This window comes from Oryctolagus cuniculus, chromosome 15 (genome assembly GCF_964237555.1).
Source record: "Oryctolagus cuniculus chromosome 15, mOryCun1.1, whole genome shotgun sequence".
NCBI lineage: Eukaryota > Metazoa > Chordata > Mammalia > Lagomorpha > Leporidae > Oryctolagus > Oryctolagus cuniculus.
In genome coordinates, this window is record NC_091446.1 from 60,020,705 (window position 1) to 60,033,994 (window position 13,290).

Below are 13,290 nucleotides of genomic sequence, written 5' to 3' on the forward strand. Positions count from 1 at the left end.
CTCTCTCTTTCTCTCTCTAACTCTGTCTTTCAAATAAATAAAATAAATCTTTAAAAAAAAAAGAGAGAGAGAGAAAAGGAATATACCAAATTCTAGAAATTGTTGTGTTAAGAGTGTTGGAATATGGGGCAACTTTTTTCTCTTCTCTATTTTCCAAATTTCTATATTTGGTTTTAAAATGTTGTGAATAGAAGAAACAGTACTTCTAAAATAGAAGAGGTTCAAAGTATAAACATGTGTAATTATTACATTAATCTAAAATTGAATACTGAACGTTAATCAAATCTCAAATCTTTCTTTTGTTTGCAAAGTATGTGAGTTATATTCATATTTTCTAAAGATTTATTTATTTATTTGAAAGTCAGGGTTACACAGAGAGAAGGCAAGGCAGAGAGAGAGGTCTTCCATCTGCTTGTTCACTCCCCAATTGGCCACAACGGCTGCAGCTGCGCCAATCCGAAGTCAGGAGCTTCCTCTAGGTCTCCCATGCGGGTGCCGGGGCCCAAGGACTTGGACCATCTTCTACTGCTTTCCCAGGCCATAGCAAAAGCTGGATCAGAAGTGGAGCAGCCAGGACTGGAACTGGCACCCATATGGGATGCAGGCACTGCAGGTGGCAACTTTACCAGCTATGCCACAGTGCCAGCTCTATATTCATGTTTATATATAAAGTCAAGATAGTAATTCTTTATTGAAATTTTAAACTATTGAATACTAGGAGGACCTTCATCTGATAAGTTACATATTAAATTATGTGATTCCCTGAAGTGAATTAGAAGTTTCTAGCTTGATAAGCATTGCTTCCAGAAATGTCAAACATTTTAGGACCAGGTATATAGGAATGCAAATTTGAGTTTGTGTTACTGAAAAATTACTCCTCAATTTCCTTTTGATCTTGATATTTCATTTCCTAGGGCTGCTGTAACAAATCACCACAAATTGACTGGCTTAACACAAGAAAAGCTTATTCCCTTTTGGAGGTTAGACATATAAAATCAAGGTGTCCATATGTCACACTCCCTCTTAAGGCTTTGGGAAGAATCCCTTCTTCCTTGTTCTAGTTTTGGGCAGCTCCTGACATTCATTGGTTTGTGGCAGTGTAACTCCAACTTCAACCTACATTTACATGACGTCTTTTCTTCTGTCTCTGTGATCTCCCTCTGTCTTGCTTTTTCTTTGTAAGGATACCAGTCATTGGAATTAGGCCACTTAGTCTAGCTCCATGACTGATTACATCTCTAGGGACATAATTTGATGACATCTGCAAAGCCATTATTTTGAAATAAAGTCACATTTTGTAGTTTCAGGGAGACATGAAATTGGGGGAATACTATTTAACCTACTACAATCCTTTATCAAGAACTTATAAGTATTCCTCCATTATCCTAATTTTCTGTAACCTCGGTGTTACTTGTACCTACCAACTGGATTACCCAAAAGGAAACTTTTTTTTTTTTTTTTTGACAGGCAGAGTGGACAGTGAGAGAGAGAGAGACAAAGAGAAAGGTCTTCCTTTTGCCGTTGGTTCACCCTCCAATGGCCACCGCGGCCGGCGCATCGCGCTGATCCAAAGCCAGGAGCCAGGTGCTTATCCTGGTCTCCCATGGCGTGCAGGCGCCCAAGGACTTCGGCCATCCTCCACTGCACTCCCGGGCTACAGCAGAGAGCTGGCCTGGAAGAGGGGCAACCGAGACAGAATCCGGCGCCCCGACCAGGACTTGAACCCGGTGTGCCAGTGCCGCAAGGTGGAGAATTAGCCTATTGAGTCACGGCGCCGGCCCAAAAGGAAACTTTTTCAAAGAAAGTGAAAGACCAGCGTTATCTATGGATAACTTCCGACTGCTGATATTATTAGCATGGAATTCTGGATATATGCTAAGTACATGCAGTTCTATTAAGTTCATTCTCTTCTCATTGACATTACCACTCTTCCCACCGTAATGATTACTTTCCCATTCACCTTTTTGCTGTCTCCTTGTTTTTTTTGCTTTCTTCTACTTCAGTATTAAAGATTATGGACAAAGTTCAAGTAAATCTGCAGCCTCAAGGATTTCAGACAGAACCATCTAATTCAGCAAACATATGTAGAGCACTTACCTGGGACTGGGAACATTGTTAGGTCCTGGGCAATACAAAGATAAATAAAATAACGTCTTGACTTCAGAATCTCTCTATTCAGTGAGACACAAAAACCATTAATTATAAGATATTAAAGAAAGTTGAATAAGGATTTATGGCAAGTGTCATTGTTTTATTGTTAACTCTGAAAAAGGCAGAATGATCATCCAAAATAATTTATGAATGGTCCCAAAAAATCATAGATTCTACCTTGAATAGACAACTGGAAAAACCTCCTCTAGTCATTTGTACCCACTCCTGATTTCCAAAGTTGGGCTGTCATTCAATCAAGCAGTCATATAGCCTTGCCTTATATGGTCCCTGCAGTGAATCCCTCTATCTTGAGAGTTCTTTGTCTTAAGGGCTCCATGTCATCTCTTTCCCTCGGCCTTTGATCTATCATTATGGCTTCAGCCTGAAACACACACCACAAGGCAGTCAAATATTTTACAAGTTTCTTTCAACAAATCTTTACTGAGCACCTAAAGTGTACTACTCTCCCAATTCTAATAGAGATAGATAAATACAAGTTGGTAGGCAGATAAAAGTATTGTAAGTTGTAATAAATACACATAAGGAGTATAGATGAAGAATAATAGAGGGAATCTTTGAAACAATAAGCAGTGAAGGCCTCAGTGGAGGAGTTGCAATTGAGACAAAACTTTGGAAAAGAACAATTACTCTCTGTGAAGAAAATTGGTGTAGAGAGAGCACAGGGACACCAGATACATTTGGAGACAGACAGAGGGTGGATCAGGCAGTCAGGGACTACATCAAGTAGGACCTATTAAGTTTAGTTTTATCCTTGATATCACTCAAGAGTTCAAAGCTGAGAGGAGGGCATAGATTATTTAGAACTTTTGCAAAAATACAAAAGGGAGTTAATAGTTCAGGGGATTCAAGCAGTAGTAATGGAGATGAAGTGAAGAAGATAAACTGAAAGCACACTTTGGATTATGATAGGTTGTTTGTAGGGTATCAGAACTGCTAACAATTTCCTGCCTTGAGCAAGTGGATAATAATAACGACATTGTTAAAGATGAGCATGGCTACTGAGGGAAATGGAAAGAGGATAGATTTAGACTAGGAAACTCAAATGTTCTGTTTTGACCTTAAGTTTGAAAATCAAGACTATGTTTGCTTTAGTTGGCTAGGGATGCCATAAAAATACTACAGAATGTGTGGCTTAAATAACAAACTCATTTTTTCATGGTTCTGGAGGCCAGAAGTCCAAGATCAAGGTGTCAGCAGGTTTGGTTCCTTCTGAGGGCTGTCTCCTAGGCCACCTCCTCACTGTGTGTTCACAGGGTCCTCCCTTGGCCTGTGTGTTCTCTTTGTTTCAGTCTCCTCTTCTTACAAAGACACCAGTCACGCTAGGGCCCACCCATATGTCCTCATTTTATTTTAATAAACTTTTTAAAGGGCCTATCTCTAAATATAGTCACATTCTGAGGTACTAGGGTTTAGGACTCCAGTATTTGAATTCCACACCTCAGTCCATAGCACTTTTTCTTCTTCTGAATTGTATTCAGAGAAAGGCCTTTCTCTGTTATCCTAGTAAGTATAGGTCTGTCCTAGAAATAAGTGACATGGGGAAAATAACTCTCCCCTTCCACAAAACTAAGAAAGCAAAAGAAAATGTGATCCTTCTTTTTAATAAGTGCAAGCAAAAGTTATATTTATTTATTTATTTGAAAGTCGAGTTACACAGAGAGGGAGAAGGAGAGGCAGAGAGAGAGAGACAGAGAGAGGTCTTCCTTTCACTGTTTAACTCCCCAATTGGCTACAATGATCAGAGCTGCGCCAATTCGAAGCCAGGAGCCAGGAGCCAGGTGCCTCCTCTGGGTATCCCACATGGCTGCAGGGGCCCAAGCATTGGACCATCTTCTTTCTACTGCTTTCCCAGGCCACAGCAGAGAGCTGGATCGGAAGTGGAGCAGCCGGGACCTGAACCGGTGCCCACATGGGATGCTGGCACTGCAGGCGGCAGCCTTACCCTCTATGCCACAGCACCGGCCCCAGAAGTTTTATTGACAATTCTATTTTATGGAATATTCCACTTAATGTACAACATAAAGAATAATAATTCTGGGTATTTATTATAGTAATCCTTCTAAACTTTCACCCTCATAATTATCCCAATGTCCTTTCCCACTTCAAATTTATATTCTGGCTCCCTTTTCCTTCTTACTATCCCAGTGTGACACAGTAATAATCTTTATATCACCAATACAAGAAACATTTTTCAATTTCTATTTTTGTAACTCTGTATGATTTCTTTGTGCTTGCTTTCCATGCCCTAATTGCAGAAACTCAACTGACATTCAAACAGACATAAACCTGGAAAATCACATGTAATGTGGCCCTTGACCAGTATGTGGGGATGTGTTCATACGTTTGAAATTATAAGGCTTTACTTCAGTCACTACTCTTTGTTAATAACATTCTCAACTGCTTCTCTCTCTCTCTCTCTCTCTCTCTCTCTCTGTGGGGGGGGGGCAGTAAAGAATAAAAATTGCATTTAGAAAGAAAGACTTAACAGCCTGATAAACTAAGCTTTAAAATTAACTTATTCCCACAGGGATTGCAAAATGAGGATTCTGTGAGTTCTAATGAACAGTGAGGATCACCAAAATAATATGGTATAAAGTGTAGGATCTGTATCTGAATCTTCTAAATCTCTGTGTTTTCTTTTAAAAAAAAAAAAACAGTTAAAACCAGAGGTGAAGAAAAGCCATCTCTGCCAACGATGAGGCACAGTGGGTTAAGCTACCGCCTGCAGCATCCTATATGAGAGCCGGCTTGAATCACCTGCTAATAAGCCTTGGAAAGCAGCAGAAGGTGACCCAAGTCCCTGGGCCCCTGTCAGTCACGTGGGAGACATGGATGGAGTTCCTGGCTCCTGGCATTCACCAGTGCTTGGCCTAGCACTGGCCATTGTGGCCATTTGGGGAGATGAACCAGCAAATGGAACATCTCTCTCCTTTTCTCCTTCTCCCTCTCCCTGTCTCTGTCACTGTCTTTCAAATAAATAAATACATCTTTTAAAAAAGGAGACATCTATCAGAGCTTATTAGACATATTTTGATTAACAAAAAACTTACTATTTTATTGCTACTGATTTTGATGGTTCTAGTAGAGATTTGAGGTTGGAAAGTTCTAACTTAGCTGTCAGAAATGTAAAATCTAGGAAGAATGTTCATGGTTGTTTTTAAATGGCATGGCTCACAGTCCTTAATTAGGATCAGCACTAAATTTAATTGTAACTATAAGTTTTTGTCAAATTAACAATACTTCTTCAAACAAAAATTAGCTACAGCATGAATATCTTCATGTATTGAAACTTTGGTTAATGACCTTCAGAGTGATGTTATAAAGGAAACAGCCTTGCTAAATGTCTTATTTGATGATACCATTAATAAAGGGAACTAACACACATTTCAGATTCCTTAAACATTAAAATTTTATGAAAGTGACACAGAGGACCACAAAAATAAGGAGAAGGAATAGCTTTTTTACTCAAGCCCCTAGAGTTCCTTGTGTCCTTATGTTTGTAGAACTAACTGTGGGTTCCTTTTAGTATACAGAGACTTTATGCATATTGATTGCAAATTTTTAAAAATATACCTGGTATTTATGCTTCATTTTTAAAAATAAGAGAGATTGTCCTATTAGGGGCATCCAGAAGTAAATAAAACACTGACACTTTTATGGATGGATTTTCATTAGAGTTTGAGAACTGTGTTCGTTTAATCTCAATGTAAGATCTGATAGCCTGAAGGAACAGTTGAGCAGCGGTGTCTAGAAAGGACAGCGTGTTCCTAGAAGATAAATTATAGTTGCCACCTCCACATTGCCTAAATACAATTGAACCATATTAAAATGACAGAAATATTTGCCCAAGAAAAATACCATGCAGTTCAAGCTGCTGTTTTACCTAAGATTAAAAGAAAATTTTTCTTAAGAAAATACACTCTTTATAAACATGGGATTGTAGGATGTGAATTGAAGTGTCATGTGCTGTTCACTTTCAACAAACAATTGCATCTGCTCAGTCTTTTAAAAAGCAGCTAGCAGCTGGCACTGTGGTGTAGGAAACTGCCTGTGGTACCAGCATGCCATATGGGCACTGGTTCCTATCCAGGCTGCTCTACTTCCTATGCAGCTCCTTGCTAATATGCCTGAGAAAGCAGCGGAGGATGGCTCAAGTCCTGGGGTTCCTGCAACCACATGGGAGACCTGGAAGAAGCTCCTGGCTCCTGGCTTCGGACCAGCTCAGTTCTGGCCTTTTCAGCCATTTAGGGAGTGAACCAGTGAACTCTAACTCTGCCTTTCAAATAAAGTAAACAAATCTTTAAAAACAAAACAAAAAAAAAAAAAAACTAAATTCCAAAGAACAGCTTTCAGATTTTTCCCATTCACAAACTTTGGTAGTGTTAACAACAAAATAAAAATCGAACTCAGTGGTGAATATTAGAATTGTTCTTAGTGTTGAAACATCTTTTTTATTATTATTTTAAAGAACTGCACAAAGAATACAAACATGTACTGAACTAATCTATGGTAATGTGAAACATCCTTTTCTTATCTCAGTTACAAAGAGAGAGGGCCAGCGCTGTAGCTCACTTGGTTAATCCTCCGCTTGTGGCGCCGGCATCCCATATGGGTACCAGGTTCTATCTAGTCCCGGTTGGTTGCTCCTCTTCCAGTCCAGCTCTCTGCTGTGGCCTGGGAAGGCAGTGGAGGATGGCCCAAGTGCTTGGGCCCCTGCACCAACATGGGAGACCAGGAGGAAGCACCTGGCTCCTGGCTTGGGATTGGCATAGCTCCAGCCGTAGCGGCTAATTAGGGGGTGAACCTTTCTCTCTGCTCCTCTCTCTCTCTCACTGGCTAACTCTATCTGTCAAATAAAAAAAAAAAAAAGAGAGAGAGAGAGAGAGAGAGAGACTGGTAAAATGATTTGTTTAGTGTAAAATTCTTCTGTTTTAAATTTAAATTTGCTTTGTATGGGGGAACTGCTGTCTTTATAAATTAAAATAGATTTTATTTTAAATCATTCAAGTTTGTTGATAATAATTTAAATTCAATAAGGTATAAAGAAGAAATTATCAGAAAAGCCACCCCAAAGGATACATACTGCTAACATTACATTGAACATCACTTTGATTTTTTTTATTCTCTAAAATATATTGTACGCACACAAAAATTACCCAAAGGATCCTGGAGTTTTGTAATCTATTTTTAGTAAATAAGGTATTGAGGACCTCTTTCCAAGTATTGGGGAGCTTAATTAAATTCACATGGAAGACATGCCCAGATGATGATCCTACAGGGGCATTTACTAATAGGGGTAAATAAATAATGGATGTTTCATTCTTGCTATTCAAGTTGAATTAAAATATTACTAAACTGAATGTGTTCAATAACGTGTATTGTTATGTTGATAGTCATCCCTTGTGCTTTGAATATCTAGAATGTCTGCTCCAAGTTCTTCAACTCCTCTGACCCCAGAGAACAACAAAATGCTCAACAGTACCTAACAGACAATCTTGAGATGCTGCAGAGTTTCCATATGGTCTACTGCACCACATACTTTGATCCTTTAGTTAATATGTAATTTGCTTAAGCCAATAATGTATAAGGACATAATTTCTTTGCTTTTTGTCTGTAATTATTTCAGCCTTCATTTCTCCCACCATGGCCTCAGATTACGCTATTATCAGTTCCCACTGGGCTTCTGTAGCCTTCCCACCTGACCTTCTAAAGTCTTCTCCCTTTGATTTAGCCACATACCCACTGGGGTGATTTTTTTCAAAGCAGATTTGATAACATCTCTGTAAAATCTTCATCATCTAGGCATTCGAAGGCCTTTAAATCAAGCCTTTATGCTCTGCAATCTCATTGCTGCGACATCCCCCAAATCACAGCTTACCTTTGTTTTATGAGCTGCAAAATATGCTGTCCCACATTTTCAGGCTGCTCCTTCAACCTAGTGAAATTCCAGTTTTCCAATACTCAGCTCCGGCAGTGCTTTATTTATGAAGACTTGCCTTGTCTGTGACAGTTAGAAGACGCTTTCCTGCCTGGTGCCATCTTCTGCTATAGAGTGAGCGTACCACTCGTCAGGATCGTGAGTCTTTTTTTTTTTTTTTTTTTTTTTTTTTTTTGACAGGCAGAGTGGACAGTGAGAGAGAGAGACAGAGAGAAAGGTCTTCCTTTGCCGTTGGTTCACCCTCCAATGGCTGCGGCAGCCGGCGCACTGCACTGATCCGATGGCAGGAGCCAGGTACTTCTCCTGGTCTCCCATGCAGGTGCAGGGCCCAAGCACTCGGGCCATCCTCCACTGCACTCCCTGGCCACAGCAGAGAGCTGGCCTGGAAGAGGGGCAACCGGGACAGAATCCGGCGCCCCGACCGGGACTAGAACCCGGTGTGCCGGCACCGCTAGGTGGAGGATTAGCCTAGTGAGCCGCGGCGCCGGCCAGGATCATGTCTTTTGATCCATGAATCCCCCAAACAAATGAATAAACTCAAATTGTTTTGTATTTTTCAGAAGCTCTAACTGGAAACATTTTTATCTTTGATTAACAAAATCTGAGTAATAGTTTTTTTGGAAAATTGTATTTAGAATGTTAAATCTGTCAAAACAATGTCTCTAGGAAAAGAGACCATTGAGCAGCCCTCAGTGGAGAAGACGGGGCACATGTGTAGCAAATATCCATTAAATGTTTAGATTGTAATCTTTCTAGGAGAGAGAGTGTATGCACTTTTCTTTGTCAACTCCAATGCCCAGCAGAATACTAGGCTCATAGAATTATGTCAAAGCCATTTTTATTGATTTTTTTAAAAGATTTATCTATTTATTTGAAAGGCAAAGTTACAGAAAGGCAAAGGCAGAGACAGAGAGAGATCTTCTATCCACTGGTTCACTCCCCAACTCGCCATAGCACAGGCTCCCATTTTTACTGATAAATTGAATGCGATGACCCATACCTTATCTCAAAACTGTATACTGTTAGAATTGTATCTATAAATTATATTGAATATGTGCTCTCTATATTAATAAAATGTAAATTACAAAATCTCAGCAGGAATTTATAAGATCTGTGTCTTTGAATCTCTATGGAAATAGCTGTGAACTCTTTGAGGAAAGGAGCTCTATTGTTTTTCATATTCCAAGGTTTTAACAGAGAATTCAGAACAGTGGAAGCTTGATAAATCTGTGTTATCAAGATTTCATCAGTAAAACAGATGTCTGCTTTGTTTGTCATTGACCTAGGGCAACATTTTATCCAGTGCGGAAACCTAGCAAATATTTGTGAGATAAACACGGTTTGGTAATCTGGCTACTAGCAAGTACAACTGAAATCTGATGTGAAAAGTTTTCCTTGTTTTCTTGGACTCAGGCACCAAGGCAGATCAAATTGAGACAAATTCCAAAAGATATTTTACTTTTTACTGTGAAATAACTTAAACCCACCGAAGGGAAAGGGGGAGGGGATGAGAGAAAAGTTGGAAACAAACAAGTGAGGCTCATAGGAGAAAATAGCTCCTCAGAGGGGAGCCACATGCTCTGATACCCATGGCAGCCGCATGAGGAAGCAGCCTAAAATTAGCAGGATGGGCAAACCCAGGAAGGGAAAGCCAGCAGCCTTCCCTGCCCTCAGCAAGCGAGGTGAGGGGCTGGGAGTTCCAGTCGGAATCTTTGCCTTTGGAGGGCCACTGCTGTTTGTATCAGGTAAGGCCCTCCCTCCAAACTCTGGCTGGGAGGTAAAGCAAACAGTTTCTTAGGGGGATGTCCAGAGAATTGACTATTGCTGATTAAAGAGATGCTTCCAGGAATCTAATAATTAAGAGAGAATAAGTAACAAAAAATATTCTTATATCCATCCTTGCCGCAGGTATTCATCTGAACCATTCTCATCTTTTTAATTTGGGGCTTTCTGGGGTGCATAGGTGATTCCTTTTTTTCTTTTTTCCTAAGTATTAGAGTAAAGGGGCAAGGAAGTCCTAGAAAAATCTGTAAAACCATGTGGGCCAAGAAATGATGAAAGAGCACCACCCAGTGATGTATAAGGAAAGAGATAAGAGATAATCCAAATGGGGCTCAGTAGGCAACAGGTGCATTTTTCATGGATGAAGTACAGAGCAGATGATGTGGTCAAGGACAGATGACAGAAAGCTGGAGGGGGGCAGAATTTTCTGTTATGTTTCATAAAAGAACTAGAGCGGTGATTGATTTAACGATGCACGTGAGTCATTCCCAGTCAGTGTACTGATCTGTTTCTGTAAGTTCCTACCTCCTGTACTGGAACTCATTTTTATATTACCTATTTATTGCTTTTGAAAGTTACAGTCCCTCATTAATTATAAAGCCTTCAGTGTTATTAAAAGAGTTTCTCATAGGGTTGATCTGAAGGGGTTGTGCAATTGGAGGGCAGAAATTCAGAACTTTTAAATAAGTTCATTGAGATGTAGTTCACATGCTATAAAATTCACCTATTTACAGTGTACAGTGTATTGGATTTTAGAATATTCAAAGAGTTGTGCAACCATCACCATTATAAATTTTGAAATACTTCACCACCACCTCCAAAGAGAATCCATATCCAGTAGCAGTCACGCCTCTTTCCTTCCAACACCTTCCCACTCACAGCCCAAGGTTTCTATAGATTTGCCCATTCAGGGCATTTCATTCAAATAGAATCACTCAATATGTGGTCTTCAGTGAGTTATTTTTTTAAGACTGCTTATTTATTTATTTATTTGAGAGCCTGAGAGATAGCGAAAGAGCTTTCATCCATTGAGAGCTCTTACCCAAACGCCTGCAACATGGCGGGGCTGGGCTAGGCCAAGCCGGGAACCCGTTTATGTGTTAACTGTTTATTCATCCTAAAAGGGAACTACCATTGCCTGTAGTCTTTATTTCCAGTGAATGTTTATATCCATTACACTAAGGTCTTCAGTTCTAGAGGCACTTCAGTGCAGGTATACATAATGATCAATAAATGTTTTGCAATAATGATTTTTTTTTATTTAATGATAATCCTGGATGTGACATTATGGACTGAAATATATCCATTTAGGATAACATTGGGAAACACACATGGTACATATCCTAGGGATTTACTAAATAATAAATGAAGTGGTGTGTAGTATGTCTAGAGGTGTATTCTGGAACAATGTCTAGGAGATATTTGATTCTAAATATATTTTTTCTAAAGATTTGTTTATTTGAAAGAGAGAGAGGGAAAGACAGAGAGAGAGTAAAAAAGAGAGAGAGATCGATCTTCCATCCATGGTTTACTCCCCAGATGGCCACAATGTCTGCGGCTGGCCCAGGCCAAAGCCAGGAGCTAGGAACTTCTTCCAGGTCTCCCATATGAGTAGCAGGGGCCCCTGTGCTTGGGCCATCTGCTACTTTTCCCAGGTGCATTACCAGGGAGCTGGATCAGAAGTGGAGGAGCTAGGACTCAAACCAGTACCCATATGGGAAGGCGACATCACAGGTGGTGGCTTTACCCTCTACACCACAACATCAGCCCCCCTCAATCCAACTTTCAACATCCAGCATTTAACCATCATAAAACTTATATGAGGTGGCATTGTGATGCAGTAGGCTAAGCTGCCTCCTGTGATACCAGCATCCTGTATTGGAGTGCTGTTTTGAGTCCTGGCTGTTCTACTTCTGATCCAGCACCCTACTAATGTGCCTTGGAAGGCAACAGAAGATGGCCCAAATACTTGAGTCCCTGCCACCCACATGGAAGATCTGGACAGAGTCCCAGGCTCCTAACTTCAATTCAGACCAGTATTGGCCTGTGCAGCCATCTGGGGAATGAACCAGTAAATGAAAAATATTTCTCTTTCTCACTTTCTCTCTCTCCCTTTCTATCACTCTGCCCTTCAAACATCTAAATAACTTAAAAAAAAAAAGTTTGTCTTGAGGCCGGCACTGTTAGCATAGCAGGTAAAGCCACTGCCTGCAGTATCGGCATCCCATATGGGCCCCAGTTCAAGTCCTGGCTGTTCTACTTCCAATCTAGCTCCTGCTAATGCACCTGGGAAAGCAGCAGAGGATGTCCCAAGTCCTTGGGCCCCTGCACCCATGTGGAAAGCCCAGAAGAAGCTCCTGGCTTTGGATCAGCCCAGCTCCAGCTATTGTTGCCATTTGGGGAGTGAACCAGTGGATGGAAGATCTCTCTGTCTCTGCCTCTGCCTCTGCCTCTGCCTCTCTAACTCTGACATTCAAATGAATAAATTAACCCTAAAAAAAGATAAGTTTTTTAAAAAAGTTTCTTATTTTAAAAAAAAGATAACCTACAGAGTTTTGAAGAAAATCAAATCCAGCAAGAGTACTTTGAACATGCCACTCAATGAATACTTATTGAAACAAGGAAGGGAAATACATTTATGGATATGCACATTATACAGCTGTGACATCATTCATAAAAGTTTCTTAAGTCTAATGTGCTGGAATGGGAGATGCCAACTCTAATTACAAATTTGAATTGATATCAACTACAATCTTTGATAATTGAGAAGAATAATTCCAGACAAGGAATGAAAATACTGAATCACAACTAAAATACCATACCCATTGCATTGTTCACGTTGTAGAAATATCTATTGCAAGGTCTCCAAGACACACCTGCCTTGTGTTTATTTCATACTAAAGGTGACACACTGAATTACAGGTTTGCTTCTTAGGGAAGCCCATTGGTAGACTCTCATAAGATAAAGCTGGTAGCTTGTAATTACCTTGATAAAATCCAGATTCCTTCATCTGGTTCTTAGCTTTCCAAACTCAGAAACTTAATTTTTTTTAAAAAATTCTTAAAGTGATCCATTCCTTTAGCAAAGCACTTATACCAACCAAACTCCCAAGAGAGTACTATATCAGCCAGAATTCCAGTTTGTTAATTTACAATGAGAAAATGGCTTGAAAACAAACCAAATATCATACTCTTTTATCAACTTATTTTTGTATTTTGTTACTTTTTTATTAAATTGAAATAGGAATGCTGTTGGTGGGCATGGACTGGAGAGGGTCAGGGAACTGATCATGGCATCTGGCAGTATTGACCCGGACTCCCAGCTCTACCATCAAAAGCAGATAAGTGTCGCTCCCCCTCTTCACGGAGGAACGACACAGGACCCTGCGCTGTTCTTT

At 40.0% G+C, this 13,290-nt stretch overlaps 1 protein-coding gene across 1 annotated transcript in view; it reads left to right on the top strand.

Annotated features, from left to right (window-relative positions):
- The first annotated feature begins 9,739 nt into the window (after positions 1-9,739).
- The window catches only part of MYPN (myopalladin), a 117,175-nt gene continuing 113,624 nt past the window's right edge, over positions 9,740-13,290 (top strand). Inside the window, exon 1 of the mRNA XM_051823235.2 lies at positions 9,740-9,855. The gene's annotated coding sequence lies outside the window, so the exon portion shown is untranslated. The remainder of the gene's footprint in view (positions 9,856-13,290) is intronic.